The sequence below is a fragment of the Orcinus orca genome, chromosome 20 (assembly GCF_937001465.1).
Source record: "Orcinus orca chromosome 20, mOrcOrc1.1, whole genome shotgun sequence".
Classification (NCBI taxonomy): domain Eukaryota; kingdom Metazoa; phylum Chordata; class Mammalia; order Artiodactyla; family Delphinidae; genus Orcinus; species Orcinus orca.
In genome coordinates this window covers 29875082-29889849 of record NC_064578.1, presented here as the reverse complement: position 1 = coordinate 29889849, position 14768 = coordinate 29875082, and the positions used below count along the sequence as shown (strand labels likewise).

Below are 14768 nucleotides of genomic sequence, written 5' to 3'. Positions count from 1 at the left end.
TCAGATTTTGCTACCATATAAGATTTTTTAAAAAGCAAAACAAACAAATGATACCAAAAGCAAAACTCTTTCAATTTCTAGAGCTCCAAGTATTTGGGAAATGCAGAAAAGAGATTGTGGCTTTTATCACTGGAAGTTACGGAGGCTGCGTAAGTGTGTCAGGCCAGGAGTAGGGGGCAGAGAATGGTCTCCACCCAAGCTGGTCGTGAAAGGCTGTATAGGAGGCAGGCTTGGAGCTGAGAGCCTTAAGGATTGGCAGCGTCTCAAAGGCGAGACTAGGCAGCAACACAGGAATCCAAGCCCAGGGTGTATTACTCAGAACTTGTCAAGAGGTAAACTGAGGTTGCATTGTGAATAGCGTTGAATACCAGGACAAGAATATGGGCTTTATACTACACTTGATCTTAGCCAAAAGGCCGAGAAGCGATGGGAATATGGGCTTTATGTAGTGAGCAGGAGATGATTTCATTGGGATTGAATCTGGCATTTCAGACAATTTCTGCCCCTGGTACGGAGCCTGGCAGCTCTTAGAGATTGATGATCTCAAGTTACACCCCGTTCAGGTGGCGACCATGCTCTAGAATGCCCTTTCGTTCACCTTTGAAGTCTTACTCAGCAATACCACCCACTCTGGGACACACTTTGCCTGTCACCATGGTGACAGACACTGCCAGCTCCCCACCCATATCACCTTGGCACTCATACAGAAGGATGCTCAGTGAGACCACCGGCAAATCTTTACCAAGGGCTCTTTCTGGCTGCTGGTGTACCCTGAACTTGTGCACAGAGTAAACTGGAAATGCAAAGAGTTAATACCTTGAGAAGCAGCCCTTAACAGTGATGGACAGGGCACTGAGGATACATACCCCAATTCCCTCACCCTCAGGTCAGGATAACACGGAAGCCTCATTGCCACTGCCTCTTAGAATTCTCCCAGGAAAATGGGGCCCCGATGTCCTTGGCAATAACCTTCAAGGCACCCCGTGTTGGCTTCCTGCCCTTTTTGTCTGACTCCTTACCCTGTATCCACATTTCTTGGCATCACCTTCCAAATAAACTAGTTGCACTTGAGTCTTTGTCTCAGGGTCTGCTTCTGGGGCAACTTAAACCGAGTCACCACGGTTATAGGAGTGGCCTCTATGCTGGACTGACTCATCCATGCCTTGCTTCATGGTTTCCACTAGGAGAGGTTAAGCATCTCAAGGAGAGGAACTTTTCATTTGCCTGTGAATCCCCATGGTGCACTTAGAGGGTAGACATCAAACAATGTTGACTGTGGATTGACTTGGAAAATTAGGTAAGTTCCAATTACTTGCAAGTGGCTAAAGGCCAGCAACGACTTCAAGGGACAAAGTTTAGCTTCTGGGTTTTATTCACTGGTTCTCCCACTCACTAGCTTGGTGATCTGGAGCAAGTCCCTTAATCTCTCTAAGACTTAGTCTCTATCTATGAAATGAAGATGAGAAACTTTGCCCCTTAGAGCTACTGTGAGAATTAAATAAGATCATGTATGAAGCACCAAGCTTATTTCCTGACTTTCCGAGTTAGTCATAGCTTTAGACCCATCCTGTTCCCACATATCTTTCCTATACATAACCAATTCCTCAGAGTCATGGCCTTGAGGTTCTTTTACCTGCATACCGAAGTGGGTTCAAGTCCCCATGCATATGATCTAGTGCATTCTACCCCCTAAACAGAAAATTTCCATCGTTAAATGAAGACTTTAGGGCAGCGTTTCCATCTTTCATCACCAGCCTCTGATATAGACACATGCATACACATACATACAAACATGAATGTATTCTTTACAATGCACCTTCTCAGCTGCTTCTGCAATTGCCACAAGGACACCAACTCAACACTCTGCTGTTTAACCAAGATAACATTTATATCACCAAGAGTAAAAAGATTCCTAAGCTTGGACCCTAAGAATTAGATCTTCTCGCTCTGTTATCATCATCAAACATTTCGCAAGGTGTCATGACACACAGAGCCCTAGCCTAGGTCCTTGGATGCCTGGAATAATCCAAGGAAAGGTGGTACCTGTAAGGCCAGCAGGTCCGGGGAAGGGCCCAGGGAGCCAGACGGAACCCCCGCCAAAGTGGCTGATGCAACCAACACCTGACATTGCCACACCACTCGGCCCCGGTCTTCCCGCTCCCCGAGGGGCGGAACCAATGGCTCTGAGGCTGATGCAACCGACACCTGACATTGCCACAACACCCGAGAGATTACCAAAAAAGGGCTGCTTCACACAGCAAGCACCTCCCCTGTGTCCACCCCTATAAATTTTGTTCGCGCCCGCACCCGGGCGCGACTTCTCTGGCCCCTTTCCCTCGGACCAGTGAACCTCGCCCGGGAGCGTTCCCAAATAAAGCTTGTTTAAGCTCTCCTCCGTTTTTGGTGCCGTTCCTTACAGTACCCATGAAGCTTACCAATGGAGATTGTAAACACCACTTAAATGACATCCCACAGTCAAGCAACATATAGTATCTACCCGTGTAGTGTGTGTGTGTGCTCGCGCACGTGTGCGTGAGCGCATGCACGCATGTGGAGATGCACGCTTGTGCAGGCGCAGGCGTAGATCTTACCTGTCTTGCTTTCCTAGTCCTCCTGCATGCAAATGTGGAGCCAGAAGACAGTTGAGATGAAGTACTAAGAGTCAGCATTCTGGTTTCTAGTCCTAAAAAGAGTAGAGAGCCGGATAGCCCTGAACAGCTCCCTTTCTGGACCTCAGTTTCTCTACCTGTAGGAGAAAGTGAAAGTGAATGTTTTCTAGGACTCTATTTATAAAGACCTTGAGTTTAGAAAGTTAAATTTGAGAAAAATCTGAAGGCAGGAAGATACCACCACGTGATTCCATATTTTTTTTCCTTTTGAAAACACCCAACTGAAAACTGATTTGTTAAAAAAAAAAAATAGTCTGTGCTATTACACCCACCATGCCTTCTTTATGAACTGGAGTAAAGAGGAGGGATTTATTTGAAAGTCAATAGACTATTTACAGCTCTACTGTAGGTGCTAGTTTAAATTCAACATTTTGAATGGGGTAGAAACAATCACATCGGAATTTGACCAAGGATACATTCATATGTCAGTTTAATGCTCCAGCTGTTTAATCAAAATATGAATAAAAGAGCTAAAGCCCAACAAGCAAAAATATCATAGTTGTGGGATTCAGCGATTGCTTCCCCATTGTCAACCAATTACTGTGTAATTTCTCCCTGTGACTGAATAAGTAACTGTTAGCAAATAATGAAAAGGCAATTACAGCGACACTTTGTTCCTATTACTCCCTTCATATTATTCCGGCTATAATTATTGTCAGAGCTGGAGGTTTACTGTACCATGGAAGCAGCACCAGGAAAGGAAATGGAATGGGCTGGTGCATGGAAAATTGCAAATGTCACAGCTACCTTCATCGCCACTGTTGGACTTCTGAGATTAAAAAATCAGAGGAAAAAGCTCTCCATGTGGGTTATACAAATTCTCTACCTCAAGCTGTTGTTGTGACGGGGGAAGTGGAGATGGAGGTGAGGGTGGGGGGCAGGCAGGGAATCAGGCACGATGTTTGTTCTTTTTTCCTGTGTGTAATTCCCAAAGGACAGTGCATTTTCACCACAGTCTGCCTGAATCCAACCCGTGGACTCTTCTTTTAGCCTTTGCTTCTCATTAATTGTCTCCATGCTGGTTCATAATGGGGAGTGGCATATAAATGATGCATTTTATGGGGTTTGATCTTTCTTCAGAGAGGAAATATGCCACATATGGACAGATGTCTGAAAGAAAAGGATGACTGTTCCCTCTTTGTGCAGTTGCTGGGACCAGTTTTTAGACGGTGATTTTCACTGATCAATATACCTTCCATTTTGACTTTATTTTTATTAACCAGAAACTGTAAAAATAAGACCAAAGGGATGGAGGTATGGCAATTTTTTATCTCTTATTTATTTACTGAACATATCCTGACTACCTACCATGTGCAAGGGACTGGACTAGGATCTGAGGAATCAAAGAAGAGTGAGACACAGTCCCTGACCAGAAAAGACTCCATCCTGAGGCATTTTCACACCCAAATAAATGTCTCTCTGCATGAAAAGCAACTTAGCATAGTTGAAAGTGTGTAGAACTACATGTTTGAAGATCTAGATTCTAATTTCAGCTCTACAACTTACTAGCTGGTTTACCTTGATGTATCAGTTAGCTACTGCTGTGTAACAAACTATCTTCCAAACTATGTGGCTTAAGGCAACAATCATAAATAATTAAACTCATGAATCTGCAGGTCAGTGGGAGGCTCTGCTCCAGGTAGGGCTTGGCCAGGGCATCTTATTTGGGGAAGCTTTGCTCCAGATGTCTCTTACTTTACTCCTTGGAATAGCTGGCCAGCCTGGATTGTCCTTATTGTAATAACCAAAAAGCAAGAAAGCAAGCAGAAACATGCAGGCAAGCACACCAAGCACTTTCAAACCTCTGCTTTAGCCATGTCTGCTAACATCCTATGAACCAAAGCAAATTACATGGTCAAACACAGAATCAGTGGTTGGGGAAATATATTCTGCCTCTCAATGGGAAGAATTTTAAAGATAGATGGCAAAGAGGATGAATACAGTTAGAGGTGAAGAGCTGGGGGAATTCACACAATCAGCTGGGCTTGGGTAAAACTCCATGCCTCAATTTCTTTGTCTGTAAAATGGGGGCTCAGTTTACCTGCTTTAAAAGACCGTTGGAAGAACCAAAAGAAACAAAGAGCATTAATATGCTCTGACAACTATAAAGAACTATGACTATATAATTTATCATCGCTCTTATTACTTTCTACTTATTTTTATACCATAAATATTTTATGATATTTTTTTAGATCAAATTAGAGATTCTTTATAAACTTCAAATTTAAGTTCAGCCATCAGATATTCTTTCATTCATCAGAGGTATTAAAAATGGAAAATGGAAATTAGTTATAGAGTCTATTCATTTTTGTTTTACTTGTAGAACAGGTCACTTCTCCAAGATCCTGATCTGATTTGAGGGCAGACGGAATCTCAAAGCTTTTGTTCTTGCTTCCTGTGGCAGGCAGTCAAGAGATTCCCCTGTGTTTCAGGTAGAAAAAATATATGTATATATATATAGGCTATCAAGCTGCTTTGGCAACTACTACCCTTGGGTTATTTTTGTAGCTAAAGGAAAGCAGGTTATGAGGGATTGGTTGGTCATAAATAAATAAGCAAGGATATACATTTACAAGGACAAGAGAAAGGCAGATTAGTAATACTAAAGACAAAGGTGCAATAATAATAATAAAAACCCTCAGAAAGTCAGATCTGGGTTTGAATCCTTGCTCTACCACTCAATAACTGGTTTATTTAGTTTCTTGGAGCTTCTGTTTCCTTCTTTGTAAATTGAGGATAGAAGATCTAACTCACCGTGTTCTTGTGAGGACTAAATGAGCTATAAAAGATGTTAAATCTCCCTAAATAAATATATACAGTTGACCCTTGAACAATATGGGTTTGAACTGTGCCGGTCCACTTATATGTGAATTTTTTCCCACTAAATATGTACTACAGTACAACTGACCTTTGAACAACATGGGTTTCAACTATGCAGGTCCACATACACAACAAAGTACACAGATTTTTTTTCAATGACTACATACTACAGTACCACGTGATCCATGGTATCTGTATTGGAGGGCCAACTGTAATGTTATACGTGAATTTTTGAATATGTGTAGGGTTGCCACCCCTAATACCTGTATTGTTCGAGGGTCAACTGTAATTCCAACCAATGTCCTTGTAGGATTTTCTACTTCATTTGTATCTAAGGGAGGGAGCACCACCCATCGATAGGGAAAGTACAGATTATTTGGTAAAAGGAGAAACTGACTCATAGCATAGAGAAAAAGTTGGATTATACATCACACCATAGACAAAAACATAAGCACTAGATAAATTGGATGAATTAAAGACTGAACTGATGAACAGTAAAACTTAAGAAATATAGTAAGCAGATAAGATAAATGTGCTTGTGACCTTGGAGTAGATAATGATTTGTAGTCAAAACCCCAAAGAACAAATGATATAGTGGGGGGAAAAAAAGATGCGAAACTAAAAGGATATGAATAGGTGTTTCCCAGTAGAGAAAACAAGAAGAGCTAACATATTTACAAAGTTCATGTGCACTGATAGTCAGAGAAAGGCAAATCAGAACAAGATTGTGATGTGGCACTTTACACCCTTCAAACTGGAAAAAAGAATTAGACAATCACATAATATTAAGTGATGGTGAGGATGTTAGGAAACAGGAACTCTCCTTCATGTCCTGCTGGCGGGGGGTTAACTGCTACAGGTATTTTGCAGAGGAATGAATCTGGCAGTAGTTAGTGAGAGTAAAAATGCACAGGTCCTAAGATCCCAGGACACCCTCTTCTCTGGGGTGTCTACCCCAGAGACTTTCTCCCAAAGTTTCACAGGAAGACGTGGATGAGGCCTGCTTTTGAAGCACTGTTCAAACTGGCAGAGTTGGAAATTCAGAGGGGTCCATCAGAGGCGGAACGGAGGAGTAAAATGGTCCACAGTCCCCTATCTGCAATTCTTAAAAGCTCTGAAAATATGAACTTTTTTCAAAACTTTGGCACAAACTTATTTGGAGGCAGAACTTGACCTGAACTGACATGAGGCCCCTTAGAGTCTCTTCATATTCCACTTAGTGTAAATATTCATACATTTTGATATAGAAATATATTAATGAGTTTGATAACAGCGTGGTGCCCAGGGCTCACAGAATGAGATTGGTAGTCCAATGCCAACTAATTTTAGCACAGATACAGAATGCGTTCCAGGAGATGCACATATCAGTGTATGGAGGGGCGGATTAGAAGAGCCTCAACTAAATTCACCAGCAAGGATGCATGTACGTGGAGTTAGAGATCTGGAGTCAGGATAGGACACAGAAGGGGAAAATAAAAAATGAAATGTAATATAGAAAATAGAATAGAATAGAAAAAATAAAATAAAGGTACACCTAGCGTGAACTGGAGGAAAAAAATAAAATAAGGACAATAGATCATTGTGGACCAACAGTTCAGCTGGGAAGGGGGATTTCTATAGCAGTTTCTATCTATATTATATGCTGTTTCATTTTTGCAAAAGTCCCATTCTCCAACATGATACTTATGAATTTTTTTAAACCTCTGTCCTCCCCATAGGTTGGGCACTTAGAATTTGGGGCTTGAAAGTTATGTGTTAACTGGAAGTCTGCTGCAGGCAAATAGGGCCGCCTGGAGAGAATCCTGATACTAGGGATGTGTTTTCTCCCCATGGGCAGCCCATGCGAACTATTATCCAGCCAAAAGAGTACTGGGTTTATGAGTAGACTTGCCTTCAACTCCCAGCTCTCTCTGCTGTGCAACCATGGGCAAGTCATTTTGCCTTTCTGAGCTTCAGAACTCCCTACCTGTTCCTTTCTCTTTCTCTCTCCCGGGGGACCCCCTGTAATGGAGCCATTCTGGGTTTCTTGCAGGTGACCAAAAACACAGCACCCCACCCCAATTTCTCTGCTAGGAGAAATCCCCAAGTACCTTTCGAATTAGTGCAAACCTCACTTCTGCTATGAAGTCGGTCCCCCTCTGTTCCTACTGCATGCTACTGCATGTAAGACAGACCTCGCTTGGGACATTTTCCAAATATTCTTTTGTTTATCTGAATGCATGACTGTTTTGTTCATAAGAGTATGACATCTGGAGGGCAGGAACCATACCTTACTCATCTCTATAACCCTGAGGTCCAGGACAGTATCTAACACATAGTAGGTTCTCACTTTGGTGAACAAGGCAGACACGTTCTTGCCTTCAGGCAGCCTGAATCTAATGGGAGAAAGCAGATTCTGAGCAGGCAGTTGTGAATGTGATGGGCTTTTCAGAAAGGGAGCTTGGGGTGGGGGGCAGCTTATAACTGTGGCAAAATGGGACCCAGCTATGAAAATACAGCTATTTACATAGGCATCTAAAATAACACCTCCCTTCCCCAATTTTCTCCTTCCTTGATTCACCATAGACTACAGAGTTTCCATCTTCCAGGTCAAAAATTGACCCAGGGAACTGATCACCCTGGCTTTCCAAGCTACATAAATCTAGAGGTCGAGAGAGGGAGCAGAGCAGGTCACACATGCCCAGGAGAAAGGGAGCCCCAAGTTCCGTTCAGACTAGAAATACCCTGAACCTTCCCTACCCCAAACCAGCTGTCATTAGGCTCTTCCCAACACTTCCTGTAATTTCTCCCTAGTTCCCAAGAGAACATGCCACATAACATAAAATAATAATACTACATCTAAAGGTAAAAGGAAAGACATCATTACCAGATTAATACATCGTGAAAAAATTCACATTTCTGATAGATAAGTTAACAGTGCATTGGTGATTAAATTAATTGCACGTGGCGAACAGAAAGATAGCTCTTTAATGCATGTTAAATATTAACAATTTGAGATAATAGGAGTCTACAGGTCTCCTCTTTACAGCTTCCTTTGTCAATGAGATGTACTTTTGGGCCGAAGGATAAGACAGTTTGGAATGTGCTAGCCTCACCCAACGAAGGCCAGCGCTGCCCCTCACCACACCGGAGCCACCAGCAATCAGCTTAATCATAACTGACCGGAACCAAATGGATTCAGGCAGCCGTGCAGACTACTGAGTTAAAAAGTTTTATATATCAAGAGTCTGAATGCCAACTAAATCAAAACCTTTCAAGGCAAATCAAAGGGCCAGCAGCCTTCTCCCTGCTTCTGTCAAAAGCTTTGTTTCGCCATTTCCTCCCAGGGCTGTCACGAGGTGGCCTCTTCTGTGGTTCAGTTCAGCCTCATCTGGAGGCATCCTTACATGTTCCATTATCCTCAGAAAGTCAGCCCATCACCTTTACGTGAAGAGCACCAAGGGGTGGCTTGTGGGGTAGGCGGGGAACAAGAAGAAGCAAAACAAACTGATTGATTGCAAACCCAGCTATGATGTCAGCATGAATTAATGTTTCCCATAGGCATGCTAATCAGCTCCATGACATAATAACGGCTTCTATTACACCGGTGGGACTTCAAAGTTTTTCCAAAGATAACATAACACAACACTTGAAGCCCCAGGAAACTTCCACCGCACTTTTAGATGTTTTATAAAGTTACCAATCTTTTCATTGCTCGGGAAACAAAAAAAAGCTGAAAGGAAACAGAATATTGAATTTGGGATGAATCAGGGTTGGAAAGTGATTTCATTACAAATTCCAAATGTTCAAAGAGATAGTGGCAATTAAAAAGCTACAAGAGGTCGCTATTCAAAAGCAGCTCTGTGCAAACTTTTCTCAGGCAGGCAGATGGGCACAATTCCCAATTCGGAAAAAAAATTCTAAGTCTGTATGAAAGGTATTTGTTCAAATGAACAAATGAACCCACAAAAAGTGTGTAAGACAGGAAAGCACGGAGATCAAGGTTTGTGTCTCTGTTCTGACCTCTCCTAGATATTTGTCTTTGGGCCAATTATTTAATATTTCTGAGACTCAATTCCTCCTGGATAAAATGGAAATAATGATACCTACCTCACAGTAGAGTTGGGAGGTCTAAATCAGGGACTGTATTCACAGCACTGCATCAAGGTGGGCTGCCAGTAAATGCTATTATTATTATGTTTATCAATAAACATTTGATACCTCTCTCATTTACTCAACAATGATATGTGATTACTGCTGCTAATAACTAATATCCAGCATTTACATAAGACTTCATACACACGTCACCCTTCTAAGTGGACACAAGCCGATGAGCTAGATACTATTGTGCCTAATTTACAGATGATGCAGTGGAGGCACAGAGAGGTGTAAGTTACCTGCCTGAGATAGCACAGATGAGACATAACATCTGGATTTCAAACCCATGCCATCTGGCTCCATTCTGTATTCTCAGCTACGACCTTCTCCATACATGTGCACACAAGAGGACACACATGTACACTCACACACATACACACACACACTTGTGCACCGCCTGGAACACATCCTGCAGGTGTCTAACCACCCACCGTGATGATTACAGACCCGGTTTCTGCAGTTTGACCTGCCTGGGTGTGAGGCCCAGCTACTCCACTTACTCAGTGTGACCTTGCGTAAGTCACTTAACCTTTCTGAGACTCAGTCCTCGATCTGTGCAATGGGAATATTCATAGAACCCATGAGAGGATACCTGGGAAGAGCGTAGCATGGTGCCTGAACTTGACAAACACCTTGATAAATTTAGCTATCATCATTTTTTTTGTTGTTGGCTACGCCACTCGGCTTGTGGAATCTTAGTTCCCTGACCAGGGATCGAACCTGGGCCCGGCAGTGGAAGCACGGAACCCTAACCACTGGACTACTGGGAATTCCCAGCTATCATCATTATTATAAACAAATATTGTTTATAATATTTCTATCTCTCTCTGTGTCTCTCTGTCTCCATCTCTGTCCCTGTCTCTCTGTCTCTCTCTCTCTCTCTCTCACACACACACACACACACACACACATACACAGACATACAGTCCAGTGTCAATCACAGGGATATCTGGATGGAGCTTCCAGAAAGGGACGCACCAGGCACAGGTATTTGTGCTAACAGGGATCCCCTTGGAGCATCTGAAAGTTACAGAGTGAGGAGGAAGGCAGGAAGAGAGGCTGCTGCTCTGTCTCCCAACCGGACGTCCCCTCCTCTCTCAGATCCTCTCCCTGGCCCCATCCGGCAGCTGCCTACCCCCTGGAGTGTGAGCACATCCGAGGGATCACCCACCGGCAGATTCCCGCCGTGAGGTACAGCCCGCCACTCAGGCCCTGCTTGGAGGGCAAGGCTTCCATAGCCTAGAGGTCCCCGGAGATATGGAGGGGGGCCAATGCGGGTGCCATGTCACCCCTGCAGGCCCACTAACTTCACATTTTTTTTCTCAGTATTTTTAAGTATTTTACTTTAAATTGTTTTAGTGTTATCAAACGCTACTTTTTTTTTTTTTTTTTTTTTGCAGTACGCGGGCCTCTCACTGTTTTGGCCTCTCCCGTTGCGGAGCGCAGGCTCAGCGGCCATGGCTCACGGGCCCAGCCGCTCCGCGGCATGTGGGATCTTCCTGGACCGGGGCACGAACCCGTGTCCCCTGCATCAGCAGGCGGACTCTTAAACACTGCGCCACCAGGGAAGCCCTCAAACGCTATTATTTTTTATTTGTTTATTTTTACAATATATCCTCATAGCTTATTTATTTTATACCTAATAGCTTTTACCTCTTAATCTCCTCCCCCATCGTGCCCCCCCCCCCCACTGTAACCACTAGTTTGTCCTCTATATCTGTTGACTTGACATTTTTGGATGGGTTCCTACTAGATAAGGAAGCCTCAAGGGCTGCTTACTTGCATGGCCTCCTCTCAGCACCCTGGCTGTCAGATCTTCATGTTTATTTGGGGAGGAACAATGAGCACCTGGCTTCTTGTCTTGATAAAATGTGCAGTCCAAAGTGAAAGTGGCCCCACCGCCCACTGGTGTTCCTGTCGCCCTGTCGGCTCCATACAGCAGCCGGAGTCCTAGACCTGAGGAAGGACACGAGGGAAGCAGCCGCGTAGCACAGGGAGATCAGCTCGGTGCTTTGTGACCGCCTAGAGGGGTGGGATAGGGAGAGTGGGAGGGAGGCTCGAGAGGGAGGAGATATGGGGATATAGGTATGCATATAGCTGATTCACTTTGTTATACAGCAGAAACTAACACACCATTGTAAAGCAATTATACTCCAATAAAGATGTTTAAAAAAAAAAGAAAAGAAATAAAGGAGAGGAACAGAAACTAAATGAGAGGGCGGGAAGGACAAAGCAAAGAGGTGAGTAGAAAAGATAGAGCTGCTTCTGGGAGAAAACGCCCTAAGTGTCTCTAACTGTGACCTTGGCTGTTACCCATTTAACTTAGTTTATTTGAGGCTATTCCTTTGAATGAAACCAAGTATCAGCTACAATTTTGCCTCAGAATTTGCCGGTATCTTCAAGAAAAGAATCCTGATGGACCCAGTTTTCTTTTTGCTCCTGACAATTTTTTAATGTGTACGTGTATTCCCCTTGATTCATTTACTTTCTTCCAATTTTTTAGAAAGGGCAGAATTGGGGAGAAAAAATGGATAAATTAAAAACAAAAAACTCTTATGACTTTCCTAAGCTTAGAGGTAACCAGTTGCTGAAGCTGAACTAAATTTGGTACCTGAGCCATTCGTGCAACAGATTATTATCAAACCCTGTCTCTAGCTGGGGACCCAGTGGTCACACAGCCCCTGTCCTTAGGTTGCTTATGCTCTAGAGGAGAAATGAAATGCAAAACAGAGTGGTGAGTGCAGTGGTAGACACATCTGGGGACACACCTGCTTGGCCTTCCTTCTGATCTCAGCCAGGGCTGGGTGGGCAGTGCCTGGCAGATTGCTACCAACCTGAGGGACACACAGCTTCGTTTTCTGGGTGACCCCAACACGGCAGAAGCCCTGGAGAACTTGCTCATCCCGTGCAGCTGCACAGCTGGGAAGGGCAGGGAAATTAGCAGCTCCCAGGGCAACCCTCAGCCAGTGGCAACTGACTCAGGGGATAAATGCTTCAGTTCCCATCCTCCAGGCACTCATGCTGGAGTCATTCCAAACACTCCCCAGGAGGACCCAGTGGAATCGAGCTCCTGTTGCCGACAGCAGCAATTTCAACAATGCCCCCTAATATTGCTTTTCTTCCCTCCCGGTTTCACTCTCCCGGCTCCCTCATCCCTCTACCCTGGGGTCACTTTCCAAATACACTACCTACACCCAAGTCTTTGTCTAAAGCGTTGCTTTCAGGGGAACTCGAGTCAAACAGGGTGATCTAGGAGTTCACTCTAAGGGCATCAAACCTAGTCACAGGGCATGGAGGAAGGCATCCTGGTGATGTGTAAACGGGACACTGGATGTTGAGTGCAAACAGAGATTCAGGGAGAGGGAAGAGGTGGGAAAGTAACCCATGCAGAAAACACAAGTAGGAGCCAGAAAAAAGCATGACATGTTTGTGGGACTGCGATTAGTTTAGACAGAAAGTCCACCCGCATTGCATAAATACGTTTATGGAATCAGATGGAAGGATTCTTCCTTGTCCTTGATGGCAAACCCAAGAGCTACCTCTTTGACATCCCAAATAATCATACGAGCTACGGCAAATGATTTTTTTAAACAAAGCATATTTGTCTGTTGTAAAAGATACACGAGAAAGCCTTTTGTATGGCAGGTGGAGGCCTTTGGATTGCTGGGGCAGAGAAAGCAAGCAAAGACCATAGCAAATCAGGGAGAACCTCTCTGAGCCTTAGTTTCTTCATCTGTAAAATGAGCCCATATGTCTCAGGCAGAACTGAGTAACTGGTCTCCAAGGTGTCACAGTACAGATAGTACAACCAATCCAGTCTGAAAGAAGAAATACGTTTGGCCAAACCTTTTTGGACCAATATGATAGACGATCTCCATCCAGCCATCTCTTTGAAACCCATTCGTAAACAGATTCCAACAAGGAAGATATTCTGATTTAACACAGCAGGGCTAGGAAGGGGCATGGGGGTAAAAGGCAGAGGGGTTGGAAGTATAATTGTACATTTTGACATTAAATGAATTACATGGAAATTATATGCAAATCATTATGTAAATGTGGCATATGTTGTTTTCAAGTTAACAGCTTGGACACTTTTAATAATTACAGCATTTTTCAGGGTGAATTAAGAGCCCCAATAAACTATATTTAGAATCCACTTCAAGTGAACAGGATTTAATGGCCTTTGTTTTTCATTTAAGTGGCTCAGGTTAAGAGAGAAACTTGAAATTCTCTCTCTTCGCCCTATAAAGGCCACTATATATTATACAATATTCTTTTGATGACAGTGATGATCTATGACAATTAATAAGCACATTACTGCCGAAAGCCTTTGAAAATATGGACTTTTCAAGAGAGCACTGCTTTATCTTATTTTTTCCTTTTATACCTTGTGAATGGACATAAAAGATTAAAATGAAATATCCTTCTCTCTATTGCATTATCCTTCCATAATCTAAGAAAAAGAAACCATCACATCACATCACGTCATGAGATGTCCTGCCAGAGATGCCATTGTTCTCTCAGAGAGTGCAGGTGACTGCAACACCTCTCACTTATTTCTTCACCTAAAAAAGAGATACTAGATTTGCTCATCTTTCTTCTTCACTTTTGCAAAACCTCCTCAAAATGTTTATTTTCTGAGAAAACTCAGCCATGTCTCATGCAGGGTAGGTACAGCTAGTTCAACTTCCTTTGCAGACCTCTATTTCTAGGAATATTTTGGACTAGATAACCTGAAGAATCTCTGATCACAAAATCTCTAGAACTACTGGGTGACATATAATTAACATCCTTTTAAATGCAGCAAAACTGAGCTCACAAAAAGAAAAAAAAAATCAGCGAAATTCCCAAAGGCTTAAAACAAAAAAGGATTTGAAGTCTTTTTTTTTTTTTTTTTTTGCGGTACGCGGGCCTCTCACTGCTGTGGCCTCTCCCGTTGCGGAGCACAGGCTACGGACGCGCAGGCTCAGCGGCCATGGCTCACGGGCCCAGCCGCTCCGCAGCATGTGGGATCTACCCGGACCGGGGCACGAACCCGTGTCCCCTGCATCGGCAGGTGGACTCTCAACCACTGCGCCACCAGGGAAGCTCTCTCTCTCTTTTATTGTGTATCAATATTATTAGTCTTTCCATCTTCAGAGG

The 14768-nt window shown here is 43.4% G+C and overlaps 2 pseudogenes; one reads left to right on the top strand and one right to left on the bottom strand.

The window, feature by feature from the left end:
• The window catches only part of LOC101274314 (mitochondrial import inner membrane translocase subunit Tim29-like), a 75586-nt pseudogene that overhangs the window by 26899 nt on the left and 33919 nt on the right, over positions 1-14768 (top strand).
• Positions 328-428, bottom strand: LOC117199499 (uncharacterized; annotated as a pseudogene).